This window comes from Lampris incognitus, chromosome 2 (assembly GCF_029633865.1).
Source record: "Lampris incognitus isolate fLamInc1 chromosome 2, fLamInc1.hap2, whole genome shotgun sequence".
Taxonomy (NCBI): domain Eukaryota; kingdom Metazoa; phylum Chordata; class Actinopteri; order Lampriformes; family Lampridae; genus Lampris; species Lampris incognitus.
The window spans coordinates 12,632,835-12,650,856 of NC_079212.1; the positions used below are offsets into that span (position 1 = coordinate 12,632,835).

General features: G+C 47.8%; 1 long non-coding RNA gene across 1 annotated transcript in view; it reads left to right on the top strand.

The window, feature by feature from the left end:
• The first annotated feature begins 3,263 nt into the window (after positions 1 to 3,263).
• Positions 3,264 to 18,022, top strand: part of LOC130108274 (uncharacterized) — a 95,309-nt gene continuing 80,550 nt past the window's right edge. The window contains exons 1-2 of the long non-coding RNA XR_008809866.1: positions 3,264 to 3,301; positions 13,344 to 13,401. This is a non-coding gene — a long non-coding RNA (uncharacterized LOC130108274). The remainder of the gene's footprint in view (positions 3,302 to 13,343; positions 13,402 to 18,022) is intronic.

Consider the following 18,022-nt stretch of genomic DNA (forward strand, 5'->3'; position numbering starts at 1 on the left):
GCCATTACGACAGTCTATATTTCAGGGCCCGGTGCGCATGTGCCTCATGGGGCTTCGAGAAAGGTGTGGAAGTGAGACTTGAGGGGCTGGAGGAAAAGGAGGAGAAGGGGTGCTTTATATCCCACAGGGGAGATGAGAACAGAGAAGGGAAGGGTGGCGAGTAGTCTCCGAGCTGTCCTATTCGTCTGACTGCAGTGAAAGAGCTGGCACAGGCACTTTGGGTCAACCACCCTGGGATGTAAGGATGTGGCGGTGGTGGTGGTGTTAAGGGCCTGACAGGGGCTTGACTGGGGGGGGAGCTAGCTGTAGTTGTAGAAGCCTTGGTGTACCTACACTCCAGAAAAAGACCATAATGTTAATGTTTAGCTAGCAGACACATTAACCACAGGCAGTCTGAGTGGCTGTCATTAACTGACTCGAGATGGGACATGTGGGGCATACACCTGCAAAATACCCCCCTCTCCTCTCCATCCTGCCAGTGAAGTTTTTTGCAAAGTTATTTTTTTTACTTATAAAAAAAAAAGGAGGACAGATCAGATGGAAGAGTAGCAGGTTGATCTCGTGCCAGTGTATCAGGGTGTATGATTGTGCCTATGTGCGTGTACATGTAATACATGTGTGTGTTTGCTTTCTCGCCGTGCAGATCCAAAACTCAGCCTTGGGGTGCTCGGCTGAGCATCGCTCTCCGCCGCTCAGGCTGTTGCTGGCCAAGTGCACTGAGCAGCTCTTGAGGCCAGATTAATAGGTGACATTTACGAGGGTGTGAGGCTGTGAGCGTGTGCGCAAGAGTGGCAGGGCCAGGGACTGAGTGATATAGGGCTCTCTATCAGAAGACAGGAGTCAACTACTCCCACTACTCCCCACCCTAAAGGGCAGACTTTATAGCCAGCGCCTGATATATGTGCCCTCGCAACGCAACAACTTTTATTTAGGAGCCCCCTGTTGAACCCTCTGTTCCTTCTTGCACGCTGTTTATGAACATAATAAAGGACTGGTTTCTCAGGGTTCATATTTACTGGTTAGTTGCCGTTTATTGGACTTGAGCAAATTCCATCTTACGTGCTCATGCGTTAGGCTCACCTTTCTAGCTTTTTTTGGTTCAGAATACCTTCTCTGATGGGTTAATTCACTTCCCTTTTATCAATAATAGAACTTTAAACCAAGTCAGCGGGCAAAGGAAGGGATTAAAACAATGGAAACTTCAGTAAGGTGAAGGTTTTCAGTGCTGCAGATCAGTCGAGGGTCTCTCAAGCCCGCTTTCTCCACCTTCAGCAATATTTTCCCAAGATGCACTATTTTATATGGAGGGAAATCCCGTGCATGTACACAGAAATGGTCACATCCCTACATGCACACGTAACGTGCACTAATCTACTAATGCCTTTCTGTCAGAACTTCAAAACATAGTAGTAATAGCGAGGCCTCGTGAAATATTTATTCTAAAATGCCGGTGCCACTGAGCACTGATCTCCTTCCAGGAACAGGTGGGGTATGGAGGCCACGCTCCTCCCATCCTCTCCCCCTCAGGAGATAGTTACCGAGCCTGGGCAGGGCCTTTACACGCTGCCCCTGCAACCGCCGTTGCGCCCGGCTGGGCTGTTCCCATTAGCACAGATCAATGCCGTTTTATTTATTCATCTCAGCAGCCTTCGCTGCGGTCCCCCCCGGGGGTTCGGCCCGCCCTGGACGGGTTGTTAGGGATTCACCGCTCTCTCATCAGCGTTACTGGCTCACCGCGCCGCTGCATCCTACTATTGTCTCCCCCCCAGCTTTGTCTTTGATGCTAGCCTTTCCCTCTGGATCCTGTCTCCCTCCTTCTCTTCACTGTCCTCACCTTCGTCAGTTTCACCATCATCACCAGCACCACGCCCGCAGCTCTGTTGCACGCCTGTTTTGCCGAGTCAAAACACATGATATTATGACGAATGTTAAATGATCAGGGCCCAGGTCAGCTGTTAGTATCATAAATGTGTGTGTGTGTGTGTGTGTGTGTGTGTCTGTATGTATGTGTGTTCTTGCGACCAGATGAGCCAGATATGGATAGTCAGGCATGCGTAGGCAGAAAGCGGCGAGCTGTTAATTTATGACAACACTCAGACACAGGATCAATGGCTTGAAAGTGTCCATAGACTGCGGGTGAAGAACACTTTAAAGTCGGTAATGGTTTAGACTTCCATGACGGACCTCCTCTCCCTCGTTCAGAGCGCCTGTTAGTTCACTTCCTTTTTCTTCTCAGTTTTACAATCAGTTTCACGATTTTTTAGCGCTTTGGGTATCAAGATAACGCGCTATATAGTAGATATAATCTATTATTATTATTATTACAATGATTCAAAAAAATTTTGCACACTGCATCCTCCCACACTCACAGTGATGCATGTAATATTTTTTTTTTGAAATGGTTAAACCGTACCAGGTAAAACAACAACCCTCAAGTGGCGAGCCGATACAGACGAGTTAATCATTTATTGGAACAGTGTCTCTGCAGTTAATCATAAGTACATTCAACATTGCTTGCCAAAATTATTTATTTATTAGAAACATAATGGGTTTTGTCAGAAGATTGACTTAAAAGCAGTGGGAGCATATCTCGAGTAACAGCATTTTGCTTCCCCGCTATCTACCCTAATGGACAGTCCAAAGCAAATTTTAAATCACTGAAAGGTTATGGTGAGGATTTGTAACGCTGGGCCCTTGTCCAAGTTGGTGTTCTTTCAGCGGTTGGCCCGTCTTTGCTCTGGCTAGTCTGTCCTCAGCTTGTAGATTGAAGGAACTGAATGAAGCTTTTGGCAAATCTCGGTTGGCCCGTTGTAATTTTGGACCGAGGTCGTCTGTAACTTAACAAAGAAAAAGTCCCCCTGTGAGCAGCATCCAGTTAAACTTTGGACTGTGATGTGCAGGGAAGAACTCTGCCCCATTATTGTGATTATTATTATTTATTTATTTGTTGGATTCTCGCCCCCCCCCCAGTTGTAGCCGTCCATTTACCCCATTCTTCTGCGCTCTCCCGGTCGCTGCTCCACCCCCTCTTCTGATCTGGGGAGGGCTGCAGACTACCACATGCCTCCTCCGATATATGTGGAGTCACCAGCTGCTTCTTTTCACTTGACAGTGAGGAGTTTCACCAGGGGGACGTAGTGCGTGGGAGGATCACGCTATTCCCCGCCAGTTCCCCCTCGGACAGACACCCTGGCCGACCAGAGGAGGCCCTAGTGCAGCGACCAGGACACATACCCACATTAGGCTTCCCAGCCGCAGACGCGGCCAGTTGTGTCTGTAGGGACACCCGACCAAGCCGGAGGTAACACAGGGATTCGAACTGGCGATCTCCATGTTGGTAGGCAACGGACTAGACCGCTGCGCTACCGTAACACCCGTGAATCTCTTTCTAACAGGGTTACATTTGCCTCTTAATTGTGCTATTCAGTTAATGTTTGCGTGTGTGGTGACAGGCACGGGTGCAAGTCCATGAACACTGGGATGGCATCCAGCACTTCACCTGTGCCCCCGTCCATAGGGTTAGTGATTGTGTCAGGACGGGCATCCGACGTAAAGTTTTGCCAAATCAGCATGCAGATTGACAAGACCATACCGGATTGGTCGAGGCTTCATACTGGATTGATCAAGGCCCGGGTTAAACGGCTGCCATTGGTGCTGTGCCCTCACAGAGTACCAATGGAAACTGTCAAATCCGCTGTGGTGACCCCTGAGAAACAGGAAATAAGCCAAAAGAAGACGAAGTCAATGTTCGCAGGCAAAAGTAGTTGTCAGCCTAGCATACTCAGTGTGGCCTTAAAAGGCATCTACTTGAGGGATCTGCAGAACTAGCTACAGTAATAGCAGGTCTAGTCAGTGTGTGAATCCTGTTGTGTAATGTCAATTGAGCTGCCATTCGTGTGGAAGTAGATCAGGACTCTATTGGGGGATCTGCAGAGTTCCTTTCTCCCTATTTGTCCTTGTGATTTGCCTGCTCTGCAGCATGCTTGAAGACTGGGACATATTTGTGGGACAATAACATGCCACTGGCAAGCAAGATGTTTCCTTAAGTACTCCGTCTTGTTGGATCGGCTAAATATAGTGCGATGTATCATAGTGTTTGCTGCTTGCATAGAAAGAGATGAATGGTGTTGTGCTGATAGGATGTACTAATCACTAAATCATGCTACTTCAAGGCCACATGTGTTCTGGAATAGTTTTGTTTTTTTTTCTCTTGAAGTCATGGATATGAGAGATGGTTTCTGTATGTGAAAAAAAAAATCCAAAGAGAAAACATCATTGAGGTGAGAATATAATCATAAAAATCAACTGAAAGTGGCTTGTGGGTTGTCAACAGCTCCCGCGAGTCCGAAAGATAACATGCCGAAGCTTTCTTGTGTGTTTTAGAATAAGGATTTTCTTTACGGTCAGTTTTGGAATAACACATATGACACATCCCATGTTTTCATGTTCCCAGACAGGAATGGTACTCCTCCTGGTCTGCAGAATTTTCCTGAGCTGAATAAGCTCGGCATTTGCCTGGGAAAGTCCTTTTTCTGCTCCCTTGGGCTTGGTGCAAATTCAGGACCATTCCAAATCATACAAACTGGAGATTGTGTGTGTGTGCGTGTGTGTATGTGTGTGCGTGTGTGTGTGTGTTTGTACACTCCCTAGAGGGGTGGAGGTCTGTGTTTTGACTGTATCAGGTGTACAGGCTTTAATCTCCCCTCACCTTTACCTCCTCAGTCATGCTTCAATCATTTGAAAACAGAGAGGGAGCAAGAGAGAGAGAGGAAAGAAAAATGGAAGAGCGAGAGGGGGAGAGAAAGAGACGGTCAAAGTGAGATATAACGAGAGAAACGGCAGGAGAAAGGGAGAGACGGTAATGAGTAATAGAGAAAGGACAAACTGGCCGTTCCCCAAAAGCTGTCCAGTCACTTCCCTCAAGACAAATAATCTGTCCATCATATCTATGTCTCATATCTGACTCATGCCAGTGTAAAGAAGTGCCCATGCTAGTGTAAAGAAGTGCTCATGCTCGTGTAAAGAAGTGCTCATGCTAGTGTAAAGAAGTGCTCATGCTCATGTAAAGAAGTGCTCATGTAAAGAAGTGCTCATGCTCGTGTAAAGAAGTAGTCATATAAAGAAGTGGTCATGCTAGTGTAAAGAAGTGCTCATGCTAATGTAAAGAAGTGCTCATGCTAGTGTAAAGAAGTGCTCATGCTCGTGTAAAGAAGTGCTCATGCTAGTGTAAAGAAGTGCTCATGCTCGTGTAAAGAAGTGCTCATGCTCGTGTAAAGAAGTGCTCATGCTTGTGTAAAGAAGTGCTCATGCTCGTGTAAAGAAGTGCTCATGCTCGTGTAAAGAAGTGGTCATATAAAGAAGTGCTCATGCTAGTGTAAAGAAGTGCTCATGCTAGTGTAAAGAAGTGGTCATGCTAGTGTAAAGAAGTGCTCATGCTCGTGTAAAGAAGTGCTCATGCTAGTGTAAAGAAGTGCTCATGCTCGTGTAAAGAAGTGCTCATGCTCGTGTAAAGAAGTGCTCATGCTAGTGTAAAGAAGTGCTCATGCTAGTGTAAAGAAGTGCTCATGCTCATGTAAAGAAGTGCTCATGTAAAGAAGTGCTCATGCTAGTGTAAAGAAGTGCTCATGCTCGTGTAAAGAAGTGCTCATGCTCGTGTAAAGAAGTGCTCATGCTAGTGTAAAGAAGTGCTCATGCTAGTGTAAAGAAGTGCTCATGCTCATGTATAGAAGTGCTCATGCTCGTGTAAAGAAGTGCTGATGCTCATGTAAAGAAGTGCTTGTGTAAAGAAGTGCTCATGCTCATGTAAAGAAGTGCTCATGCTCGTGTAAAGAAGTGCTCATGCTAGTGTAAAGAAGTGCTCATGCTCGTGTAAAGAAGTGCTCATGCTCATGTAAAGAAGTGCTCATGCTAGTGTAAAGAAGTGCTCATGCTCATGTAAAGAAGTGCTCATGCTAGTGTAAAGAAGTGCTCATGCTAGTGTAAAGAAGTGCTCATGCTAGTGTAAAGAAGTGCTCATGCTAGTGTAAAGAAAACTGCTAATGTGCACAGGAAACTGCAAGTGTCAGGCTGAGAGAGAAAACATCCTGGGAGTGAGAGAGATACTGAAAGAACAATCTGTGTGTATAAGCGAGCATGTGAAAAAGGATCAGTGACATAGTGCGAATGGACTTGGTCAGTGGTGTGTGTGTGTGTGTGTGTGTGTGTGTGTGTGTGTGTGTGTGTGTGTGTGTGTTACCCCAAGCAACAGCAGTGGGGGAAGGCAGACATCAAATAGCTGGCCTTGCCCTCCGGGCCACCTCTGACCTAGGCTGTTTAGGGGTCAGGAGTCTTAGTAGATACTTAAACATTGCTGGAAGATTTTGACCCGTCCTTCCCTCCTGGCTTGCCTTTCTCCAAACCTGGCTTGCCTTCCCCCCCTGCTAGCCAACCCACCAATAATCCCCGGCCAATCAATAGTAACTGTTCTCTCGATAATTCATAACATTAACATGCGCTCAATGGCTCGGCGGATGGATGGGGAAGACATAGGAGGGCCATCATTCCAGTATTGATCCCCCCGCAGGGAGTCGATAGGCGGGGAGGTGATGGAGTTATAGCCCCCTGCCTCTGGAGGTGGAAGCACAACGGTAGCACAGCCCGAACAGACACTGCGCACACACACACACACAGATTGCAGACAAATATATGCCAGTGTGTGCGATGCTATGCCAGGGAGTGTTGCCGATAGAGATAAGCGGGAAGCCTTTTATGTAACCCCCAGAGAAGGGACCTTCTCTTTATCTCTCATCACTACTTCTCTCTGTGCCCGTCTCAGCATCCCCCCCCTGTTTCCCCATCACTCCATCTCACTTCCTGTGTTCCCCCAGCTCTTCTGCTCTCCTCTGTAGGCCCCAGTCCCCCTAGGTTTGTTATCCACCACTTTTCCCCTTTTGTTTTCGTGTCCCTATCTTTCCATACGCCCCCACAATTCTCTAGTTACAAATCCCCCTCCACTTCTAACAGCCTATCCAGACCTCCGGTTTTCACAGCTCTGAGGGCCTTTCTGTTTTGTTTCATGTCACAGTTTTTCCAGTGTCTGAAAAGCAGTGTTAGGGGCACTGGCTTGAGATCATCATCACAAATGGGATGTTTTTAGAATATTGGAATATCAGAATTATTACATTATTATATTATCATTATTATATTGTTATATTATTCTATTCATCTCATCTCAAATTGCATATCTTACACAGGTTGTACACGTTGCCTACTTAGCTTTGGATGCAGATTTTCTCAAAGTAATTCAGGGGCCTTTTTACTATCCCCGTGCCACGTTTTGTGTTTTGAGCTCTCCCTCATAACCCATGGTATATTGTTCCCCCGCGCTCCCCTTCCTCCCCTTCCCCTCATCAAGGTTGTTTCCTCTCTCCTGCTTCCTATCCCCGATCTAAACGCTCTTTCCTCCATATCTGATCACGAGAGGCTGGCGAACTGCGTAGACCACCGACACACTGTGAAGAGGTGGACGCATAAATATACACGAGCACGAGTGTGTGTGTGTGTGTGTGTGTTTGTGTGTGTGCGTGTGTGTGAAGCACAGCCTTGGGATGTCTCTTGGGAGAACACTGAACTTGATTCCAATCATTTTCTCAGGAGGTGTGTTGGGGGTGGGATAATGGAGAGAAGAGGGCTTGTAAAAAGAAAGGAGAGGATGCTCAGGGCAACACTGCGGGAGCCCTCATGATGTGTGGTATGTGTGTGTGTGTGTGTGTTTATGTATGTGTGTGTGTGGGGGGGGGCAAGATATGGGAGACAGTTGAAAATGTCACATGGGGCTCTGTCTGTCTGTCTGTCTGTCTGTGTGTATTTGTGTTTGATTTTGTGTGTGTGCGAACACGAGTGTGTGTCTCCTTTTGGGTGTGTTTTCTGTCAGTGTAGGCACACCTCGACAAGATGTGCACAATAATAGATTGTGCTGTGGCGTGTGCCTGTAAGTATTTGTGTGTGGGTGGTTGTCTAGTGGTCTGCTGTGTGCTCGTGTATATGTTTGTGTGTTGGGAGTCGGTGTGCCACACATGCACACGAGTAAGCAGATCTCGATGCTACTGTGTGTCTCTCTGGCGTCTGTGTGTGTATGTGTGCTTGTTTTTCCATCCTAATGGGGACCAAATGTCCCCATTAGAATAGAAAAACCAGAAACCACCGACCCTGTGGGGACATTTTATGAGTCCCCACGAGGAGGAGGCCTATTCTGGGGTGAGGACTTGGGGTTCAGGGTTAAGGTTGGGCATGTAGTTGTGATGGTTAAGGTTAAGGGCTAGGGAATGAATGTAGTGGATGAGGGGTCCCCACAAGTACAGAGAAACAAAGGTCTGTGTGTGTGTGTGTGTGTGTGTGTGTGTGTGGGTGTGTGTGTGTGTGTGTGGCATCGTGGCTCCAGGACCGCTGTGAAGCAGCCTTGTCTCATTAGCATGTCAATTGACTCCATCTGCTTTGCACATGAAAGGGCCAGGATGTGTAGGAGGACAGGAGAAAGAAAGAACAAGGGATATGGACGTGTGTGTGTGTGTGTGTGTGTGTGTTTGGGGTTGTATTTATCTCTACCTTGTACGAATCTGTACTGTACGGTGAGTGCACTTATTAAGGATCACAGCATTGCACTCACACAGTCACAACCACACACACACACACACACACACACGCACACACATAACAGACCATGTACAAGGATTCGCATGTATCTCATTCTGTATATATGCCTTTGGTTGTCCACACCTGTGGCCCCACTTGCAGCCATGCAAATTGGCCCTTCTGTCAGGGGCAAAGTGAAACATTACCAGCATCCTTTTCATAGATTTCATAATTGCAGAAGTCTTCATCAACACATCCGAGTTCACACTTTCCTGCTCTTAATTCTCTCAGTGTATTATAACAGCAAAATACAGCAGTGCCGACACCTCTCCCCCCCCCCCCGTATCTCTCTCTCTCCCTCCCATATCTCTCTCTCCCTCTCCGTCTGTGTCTTTAGTGTGAGTGTGATGAGGCGGAGTTGAAAAAAGAAGCAAGAGGAAGGAGCCCCAGAGACCAGCTGAAGAATTATGAACCCAATCCAGCTGTTGTGAAGTAAACACATATAAAGAAACAAACAAACAAACACAGAAATATAGAGAAACAACCCGCAGGCCTGAAGACTGCTGCTGGTAGTGAGGGAAGGGGGGGGGGGACAGAAAGTGAGGCAACGAAAAAGTGAGGAAGAGATCTGGCTAAGGTAAATGAAGTGGTCGAGTGAAGAAGTGCAGAAGGGAGAGGATGAGTGTCAGAAATGGGGAGAGGAAAAAAGGGGGGGGGGTGTGGGTTAAGAAAGGGGCCTGAGTGGAGGTGAAACAGCAGGCTTGCTTTTGCCAGAGGGAGAGACCACACACACACACACTGAAAATCTACCTCCCCCTTTCTCCCTCTGACTCTCGTCTCCACCTGTTACAGAATACTGCACACACTGGCCCCCGTTCACACTTGCACCGCCACATCTCCGAGCCCCAGTAGGCTTATACTTCGACTGACCGGCTCCTCGTGCTGCAAGCTGCAGTCTTAGCAAGTAGCACACTGGTCACATTACATGTCCAATAGCAGGAACCAACACGCTTTACTGGGTGTACTGTTCTTGTCTGGGTGCTTGATCGTCAAAGTGAACCTTGAAAATATGTGCAGCGCACAAATTTAATAATGCAGCAGTAAAATCATTCAATTTATTTTTTTATTTTACTGCTTTATTGATTCCCTTGGGGAAATTCTTCTTCTGCGCTTAACCCATCCTAGCTGTGTAGCTCGAAGCAGTGGGCAGCCGCTGTGCAGTGCCCGGGGACCAACCACAGTCCTTCTTTCCGTTGCCTTGGTCAGGGGCACAGACAGGAGTATTACCCCCTAGCATGCATGTCTTTTTGATGGTGGGGGAAACCGGAGCACCTGGAGAAAACCCACGCAAACTCCACACAGAAAGGATCTGGGATGACCCCCCCCTCAAGGCTGGACAACCCTGGGGTTCGAACCTAGGACCTTCTTGCTGTGAGGCGACAGCACTAACCACTGCGCCACCGTGCCGCAATTTGGTGTGCGTTTGGGTTCAAATTATGGTCTCCCAGCCCTCCATTTTGTTTCCTTCTCTGTATCCCAGCCAGTCCGCCAGGATTTGTCCCATGTCCCAGGGACCTTCCCTCAAGTGGGAACCACTGGCGCCTAATGCATGGGGGGGAGAGGGCCCTTGCGATACAAGGCCAAGCTTTCACATCAAGTCCACGCGGATCCCTGGCAGTCTACAGAGACCTGCTACATCCTGAGCTCTACGGCAGAGGGGCAGGTTAGAGGGAAGGAGAGGCAATTAGACAGAGTTTGAAGCACGGGGAGAGAAAGATAGAGGATGAGGGGTGGGACAGTGGGGATGTGAGACGTAGGGGTTCTCTTCCTAGCGAGGAACAAGGGGATTGGGGAGGAGAGGAGAGGGAACAAGTGACAGGTTGCATTGGATTAAAAACCTGGACGAAGCTACGCCGTAGCTAACATCAAAGACTTTCTGCATCTCTCTCTCTCTCTCTCTCTCTTTCGCTCTCGTGTGTTTTGTTCTTTTCTCTGCTCTGCTGTATATCTACTCACTCTTCCGTCCCTTCTCATTCTCTATGCAGGGCGTCTGGCTGCGAGGGCTTCTTTCTTTCCAAGGGAAAATGTCTCATTTACACAAAAAGCTGTTTTAACTGCACTTGTCATCTCCCTACCCCCCCCCCCCAGCCCTCTAACATGCCGGTCTCTCTTGTCTTTCTCTCTCTCTCTCTCTCCTCTCATAACCTTGCCTGGGTTATATCTACTTTTATGCCAATTTTATTTATCCGGGCATATTTCTCTGAAACACGAAGGGGAACACTAATACCGTCCTGTACTTTATTTAGAATGGGGAGCTCTTGTTCTGCATGCTGTTCTTGTCAACCCCCCCCCCCCCCCCATATTCTGTATCTGCACATGCAGGAATGTTTAAATGGTCCATTTTATCCTCGCGGCAGTACAGAACGTTTCGGGCAGATTCTCTACGATACCGCCGCCCTCGCCAGGTCGCCCTGTTAACGCGGCCTTTCCGGTACGGAGCGGATTTACTCCCCTCCGTTCCCACACGGTGAGTGGCGAAACGTCGAGGGCAGCCAGTCTTCTTATGCGACTGGTTTTGATAAGATACAGATCGGGGCTGTCTTTCGGGAAGTGCACTCTTAACACCTCCCCCACCACCCTCCCTTCAGACCTGCTCACCCAATCATACCCTGACCTCACCCAATTTTCTATTATTGCTGTTGCATCTGGCTCTCCCCACAAGAGGGGTGTGCGTGCGTGTGTGTGTGTGTGTGTGTGTGTGTAAGTGTGTGAGAGTGTGGGAGGACATGCACACACATGTGCAGATCTGCACACATGCAGGATGCAGGCAGGCACACACACACACACACACACACACACGCACACACACACACACACACACAAAAAACCACTCGCCAGTGTCCAGGTGGGGGTTGCTTCCAGCGCAGCACTCTGTTGTGTTTGGTTGCTGTGGTGTTTTTTGTGGTTGCCAGGGGTAATTGGCAGGTGGAGGGGTAGGTTTGACTTTGGGATTGGGCTCTTTGACCGCCGGCTCAAAGAACGCTAGCTTAAAAGAATCTGCAGGCGGCGGAGGTGTGTGGGAGTGTGCTCATCTGTGCATGTGCCTGTCGAACAGCTGATTTCCAAAACCAGATAACTCCACCACAAATGTAAACACACGGTACGTTAGATCATGTTGATTAGCGTTTTGTCTCGGCCATGTGAGCGGGTGTTTGTGTGTGTGCGGGTGAATTATTGGGACGGGATGAGCCTGTGTGGGCGTAGCTAAAAGAGACGAGCGGGGTGAAACTCATCAAGTTGAAATTAAAAGCATATGAATACTTGTCTGTGCTGCTGAGGGGCCTATATGAACACTAGCTCCTCATCAGAAAATAGATGCGTATTGTCAGTTGATGAGCGGCCATGATCGCAGAAAGTGATTCACGGGGTACAGTCATATCCACTAGTGAGGCCAGTCACCTTTTAGTCACGCTGTGTTTACATTGTAAGCCTGAGACTCATCCACTGATATGCCAAATCAGGGGCAGAACAGGTTGTGTAGAAAATTTGAGCTGACACTGGGGAACTTTTAAATCGGCCCCTGTCTGTTGTTTGGTACCTGTCTGCCTGCCTGTCTGCCTGTCAGTTTGTGTGATCACATGCCGGGCTGCCACAGTGCACGCTTGTCGTTCTGTCTGTTTGTATGTCTGTCTCCCTCTCTGCCCTTCTGTCTGCCCACCTGCCAGCTCACTTACTCGTCTGTCTGTCTGTCTGTGTGTCTGTCTGTGTGTTTTTCTCTGTGCCTGTCGTAGGCCCGACTCCAGGTCCGGCATAGTCCAGGTGCAGCATGTCTTTCCTGGACGGGACTCTGACGGCCTGGAAAGGCGTTGTCTCCCCTTGAGTGGGTGCTTTGATCGGGCTCGTGTGCATATGTGCTTGTGCGTACTGGTCCATGATGGCAGGAGGCAGCTGGTGAGCTGTGAGTTGTTTATCTTGGTCTGGTCTGGTACGGTTGGACTTGGTTTGGTCAGCACCAGGATGGTGTGACCACATCAGTGGCGCTTACAGGCCTTACTGAGGAAATGAACAAATATGGATGACTCAGCAGCACTGAGTTCTGGTTGTGATCCCACTCTATACACATTTGCGTGCACACACACACACACACACACTGACTCTCAGACATACAAATGATTTGGGCTTTGATTACATCGGGTGCTATATATGAACACATGCTCGTGGACAGATATGCACAGACACTTGCGCACATGCATACAGATACTGTACACAGCAAGTCACGCTCAGTACGTACACCAAATACCAAATACAGTTTCCCCCACTCAGCAGTGCTCCCTCCTCCTTCTTCCCCTCTTTCTCCTGTCTTTGATCTTGCCTGTATTCTGAAAAGGAAACTGTTCTACATGCCAGAGTAGTCAATTCTCAGGCACCATGATGGAGTCAGTAAGTCCTACTACTCAGCATTAGATCTCACTCATGCAGGTGTGAGATACGCTGACCTGGCTCTCCTCTATGCCCCTGTGGGCCTACAGGCTATGACTTAATGGTCATCTGATATCCGTCTCCCTTTGACTGTGTGTGTGTGTGTGTGTGTGTGTGTGTGTGTGTGTGTGTGTGTGTGTGTGTGTGTGTGTGTGTGTGTGTGTGTTTGTGTGTCTTAACTCTCCTTTTCTGTCTCTGTCTCTCTCTCTGCCTCACTCTGTCTCTCCCTGTCTTTCTTCCCCCTGTCTCCCCAGGTCGTTAGTTTGGAGTGACCGGAATAGTCACGGTGATGTCATCAGTGTGAGTCAACAGGTAGGTGCTGCAGCGTCCAGCTGAGTCGGCGTTCTAGCCTTCATGGCTGGCTGTGAAGCATTTCCGTGTGACCGCTGCTGAGGCCCCACCACATCTGCCTCTGCCTGAGCAGCAGCGTGGGCCCGCTCTGGTGCTGCTAGGTCATATAGTTCCATACTTGCGACTGTTATTTGAAATAATTCTCCTTCCTGTTCTTTGCCGGTGTCTTTACGGTGCCCAGCTTACGGAGTTGACGATGGGTCTTCAGTTGAACGGGGTTTGAGCAGTGCATCTCTTGTTCAGTCGTTGGGGTATTTCCAAGGTTCACATTCCATTAAAATGACAGCAAGAGCTGTGATCCTTGTGCTGTAACTCACAGTGTCGTAAACGCTGCAAAAAAAGAGAGAAAGAGCGGGAAAGAGAGGCGTGCGTGTTTGTTTGTGTGTGTGTGTGTGTGTGTGTGTGTGTGTGTGTGTGTGTGTGATTGTGCGTGGTGGGAGGACGGTCTTCCTGATTTACCCTCAAATCTTGATGGAAAACATGTTAGACCATTCAAAATTCCCCGTTCGTTGTGAAACTTTCCATAAACAAGGACTCTTTTTTTTCTTTTTTCAGTTCCCAGACAAAACATCCACCGACCATTTATAGGAACATACCAAACAGCCGCAGGGTAGAAAATAAAGCCCAGTTTGAAAACCCAAACACCTATGAAACTCTAGCCTGGGATGACACAAGCCCAATGACAGAGGGATGACAGCGGGGATGAGAACATCTGGGGCACCGCAGTACCACAAAATGATGTAAACTGCCTCAATTGTTACATCACCACTGAGTGATCTCTTTCTTTGTTGGTATATATTTACACCGACTTCAAGGAGCAATTTTTATTTATTTATTTTTGTCTCGCAATCTGTTTGACGTCCATGCCGGTGTTTGTGTCTCGCCCGTTTGAGACCCTAGCTTAGATAACCAGGCGTGGACGCCTGGGTCGGCCGGTGTCATGCAGGAGATTGTGTTTTATATTTTGTCCTGGTCCGACCGGAGGCCTTGTTCTCGACACGTGGATTATTACTGGCCGTCAAGTGTGAGGAATCCGATCCGCCCAGAGGCCGTTGTTTATTTGTTCAAACTGCACTCGTCTGCTGGCCCGAGCAAGCGCAACAGTGTTCCTCTCCTTCTTCTGCCGTCTTTCTCCCTGCCTCTCCGTCTTTCCTCCGCGGCTTCCTCCCTCGCTCGGTGCTTTTCATTTCTCTGCCTTCCAGTCTTCCTTTAGCAACTTTTTTTTTTCTCTTTCTTTTTCCATTCTCTCCCACAACATAGCCCCCTCCCTCCCTCCCTCCCTCTCCCTCTATCTCCAGAAGTGTTTCTCATTATGCTCATGATCTGACCATATGGCATTGCACTTTGTGTGTGTGTGTGTGTGTGTGTGTGTGTGTGTGTGTGTGTCAGTGTTTTTGTGTGTGTGTTGGTATTTGAGTATAAAAAGATACATATAAGTGCAACACAGAGGCGTGGACACACGCACGTAGTAAACAAACACACACGCACGCACGCACGCACACACACACACACACACACACACACACACACACAAATATATATATACAGGCACACAAATAAGTTACTGATTTACACACTCCCTCATATTTGACCCATTTCTTCCTGGGAGATCACAGACCCTGTGTTTGTTTTGTTGTGGTCTTTTTATTCTCCTGCTGGTGCTTGTCCATAATGCAGGGCTGCACATGCAGGTGTGTGTGTGTGTGTGTGTGTGTGTGTGTGTGTGTGTGTGGTGTGTGTGTGTGTGTTTTGTGTGGGTGTGCACTTGTGTGTGTATGTTCACAGCTGTCTTATGTGGGCTTCATGACACAAATCAAGGTTTTTCAGCTGGGGCTCATGCCCTCTGGTTTAAAGCCACACACACACACACACACACACACACACACACACACACACACACACACACACACACACACACACACACAGTTGGAAAATACGCACACACCACACTGAAGTAATGGCTTTGATGAATGCGCTTAGGTTTTGTCAGAGCCATTTAGGTGGTTGTTTGTGACGAGTGTGATGAGAATAACAACTCATGTTGGGTTGTAGGACTTCGGTCCTGCTCATTACTTTCACCATGTTATAGTCAGGGCCGGATTAAATGGATAGATTACACTAGGCAGAGCACTTTTCTTGGGCTCCCCACCCCACCCTACCCCCAAACAAACACATTTTGATACTTTGTAAACAAACAATATTACTTTTAACTGCCACATGGTTATTATGGTTAATTAGTTGGGTATATATTTTTCTTTATTATTATCTATTTATAGTTTAAAATATTTTGTGTTAAATATTTTTAATTTAAACCAAAAGTTGATGTTTTTATCGGTCTGTCTTGGCCCCCCCTGTGGCAATTAGACCCTAGGCAGCTGCCTAGTTTGCCTATGCCTAGATCCGGCCCTGGTTATAGTGTCAGTCAAAGTGGGCGTGGGGAAACTTCACGAGAGCCATACACCTTCTCCACCGTAGGTGCATGGGATTAACCTACTCTGTTACTCCACTTTCATGCCGAGACTCGTCTGTCTCTCCATCATGCCACTGCAGACTGGGGGCAACTGCATCTCTCTCTCTCGCTCTCTCTCTTTCTCTCGCTCTCTCTGTCTTTTGCTCTTCCCTTCTCTTTCTCACAATATACCATTGCCATACCGAAAATACGTACACAGATACACACACCGAAACTCACAAACACACACAGGCGTGTATATATATATATATATATATATATATATGTACATACACACACTCGCTCGATCGAGAAACACAATAACCCCAGGCCGCTGGTTATTAGAAAATCACCCAAACCTGCCGTCCCCTCAGCCGAGGAGAGAGGGGAAGATATCCTCACTATATTAAAGGAGAGGTAGTAGCCTCCATCCCCACATCCCTTCATCTCTGCCCCGTTTATTCTAATCACACCCAAGCTGTCGCCCCTCCTGCCTTTATTTTGCTCTATTTTCCCATCTCTTTGTTTTGTTTTTCGTCTGACAGTGACTGGGTCTCTTCTGCCCTCGGGGAACAGAGTTATGAGCCCGATGTCCTTTCATAGTCAATTGTATAATGTGTTGTGTGTGTGTGTGTGTGTGTGTGTGTGTCTGCAGGTGTGAGATACACAGAGCGATAGCTTCTGTTTCTGAGAGTGCATCTGTGTGTGTATGTGCATGCATGTGCGCTTGTGTGTGTGTGTGTGTGTGTGTGTGTGTGTGTGTACTCTATGCCGTTGACTGTTAACCCACTCCATGCTTGTGTACCAGTGTGGGTACGTGTTGTTGACAGAGTGTGTCCTTCACTGTGGTATTTTGGTTGGTTTCTTCCAGGATGCTGCTATCATGCTGACCTCCTCTCTGTGCTGTCATACACAACTGGAAGTACCGTAATGGTGTGTGTGCTGCGTCGTCATATCCTCCTCTGTGTGGTCAGTGCCTCTGTCAAAGCAGGGACTATTCAAACAACAAGTACACTGCTCTCTCAGTGTATGTTGTTAGTTCTCACTGTTCATTTATGGTTTTTGAAGTGGGAATTTATTTTTGCATGAGTCTGTGTGTGTGTGTGTGTGTGTGTGTGTGTGTGTGTGTGTGTGTGTGTGTGTGTGTGTGTGTGTGTGTGTGTGTGTGTGTACATGTGTGTACGTGTGTGTGGGCTGGTTAGTTGGGTGGGCGCATGTGTATTGTCAGGTGTTAGTGCTCAGCTCGGTCGGTGAGTGTTGTGAGCTGTATTAGATAAGAGTGATGTGTCAGTGCTTCCCCGGGGGCTGAATGTTCCTGTGTGTTTTTCCAAACAAACCCACCCTGTGACACGTCCAGTCAGGGAGTCGGAAGTAAGGTTGATTCTGTATCTACCCCAGATTCGGAGCCTCCTGGAAATAGGAGGAGGGGGAGGGGGACGACACAATCGCCACCCCGCTCTCTAATCCTGAGCGGGAAACTCATGGTCTGTGGTTGTTTGCTCGGTCTCTGCACACTATATTCAGATGACCTAATTGTTTGCTGTAATTTCAAGGAGTAGTGAGGAGGAGTCAAGTTCACCATGGAATTAATGCAGCTAGCATGAGTGGCCAGTGAGTTATAATGGGAAATGGTCAGTCATTGTTGTAACTTGTGTTTACATTGTGGCCAGCTTAATTTTAGGCACCGCTCCTCGAAGAAATATAGGTACTTTCCCATGTGGCAATGTCTGGCACCAGGTAACACATCAAAGGGAGCTGTTTCAATGGAAACATCACATTTAACACCTTGTGCCATACAGTAAAATAATCAAAACACAAGTTCAAATCACCCTCAGTAGCAGCACAACTTAAATGCTACCGCACACACACTTTTTCTGGTGGTGTGTTGTCTTCGTCAAGCTTGGGTCCTTTACCAGAGGCCTGGGAGTTTGAGGGTTCTGTGCAGTATCTTAGCCGTTTGTAGGACCGCACTCTTCTGGACAGAGACCTCAAATGTTGTTCCTGGAATCTGCTGGAACCACTCTCCCAGTTTGGAGGTCACGGCCCCTAGTGCTCTTATTACCACTGGGACTACTGTGGATTTCACCTTCTACATCCGATTCAGTTCTTCCCTCAGCCCTTGGTATCTCTCCA